The 1,363-nt window shown below is 38.2% G+C and overlaps 1 pseudogene; it reads right to left on the bottom strand.

The window, feature by feature from the left end:
• Positions 1–715: 715 nt before the first annotated feature.
• LOC118517759 lies at positions 716–1,005 on the bottom strand (annotated as a pseudogene).
• Positions 1,006–1,363: the final 358 nt, after the last annotated feature.

Raw genomic sequence — 1,363 nt, forward strand, 5'->3', positions numbered from 1 at the left:
ACCAGGCCAGTTCCGTTGTATAGTTCCAGGACTTGTTTGATGAATACCCCTTCTTACACAAACATGCCAGGGAGATTTCCATCATCTATATGTAAGAAATGGATAAGAAACAGATATTGCTATTTTAACTATTTCTTGGTATATTTCCAAAAATCTGCTTATGCTATTTTTTCATGTACTGATTAGGGAATCATCTATTGATTTCATACCATAGAAGATGAGAATTCTGTGGTCTTAAACCGCTTACTCAGTAACATACATTTCCCCTCCTCCAGTCCTCCCAATATAACATAATTTTTGTTAAATTGGTAGTGTTTGTTACTATGTAAATGTTATTCATAGCTGATCCAAATAACAGAAGTAATTACATTCATTTCTTTTTGTACTTGGTGGGTTTTTCTGGAGTTGTGTCCCTTTCTATTTGATTTTCTGTGTACCTATCACTGTATTTTTATATGCTTTTCTTTTCCTCCAACCAGATTTATTGAACATAACAAAATTCTGTACACAAAGTGACCTAGATCTTTCTTACTAATATTTTGACAAGTCAATCTGTGAAGGGTCCAAAAGTGGCTTACTGTAAAATTAATAGAAAAGTGCCCAATGCACACTAAATAAATGGCCTAACAACTGGAACCTTAATAGTTCTGTAAGATAATTAACATAGGTAGGATTGAACCCCGATGACAGGCTGATATAGAACTGATAGGGGACGTCAAGAGGCCATTTTGTGCACTGCCACTGTGATGCCATCATTTTCCGAGATCATAATGTTCCCAGTATCTGATTCTAGACACACCACAAGAATATCAGTGGGAACTGAGGTTAGCTTAGCTGCTTGCTGGTCTAGAACAATGATCAAACAGTTATCACCCCAGCATGTTCATTGGACTGGGCCCCATGGCAGCCCCGATCAAGCCCTTGTGAATCTGTGCCATAGGACCCCAGCAATGAATGGATTCCTCATTGTGTCTTCCAAGGGCTGCTCTAAGGTCATCTCCATCGTGTCTGCCATGAGCCCTGGCCCACATCTTTATATACCTGAATATCCTTGCAAAAGTCACATACTCCCTTGGCACCTCAGTTTCTTATTGGCAAACTGTAGATAAAAATAAGAGTTCTTCATGGGTTTTTGTGAGGGTTAAATTAGTTAGTATACAAAAGAACTTGGACAGTGCCTGAACACAGTAAGTATTCAAAAAAGGTTAGTCTTATTACTACCCCCAATAGTAAAGCCAAGAAAGGAGAAGATGGGAATGGATATGATTGCCATATGATCATAGGAAGAAGGTTAGCTGTGAAAGGATTTTCTTCAGAGACTGAGACAAAAATCAAAGAAAAGACAATTTTACAGAGGAGAGGT

This window comes from Lynx canadensis, chromosome C1 (assembly GCF_007474595.2).
Source record: "Lynx canadensis isolate LIC74 chromosome C1, mLynCan4.pri.v2, whole genome shotgun sequence".
In the NCBI taxonomy this organism is placed as follows: domain Eukaryota; kingdom Metazoa; phylum Chordata; class Mammalia; order Carnivora; family Felidae; genus Lynx; species Lynx canadensis.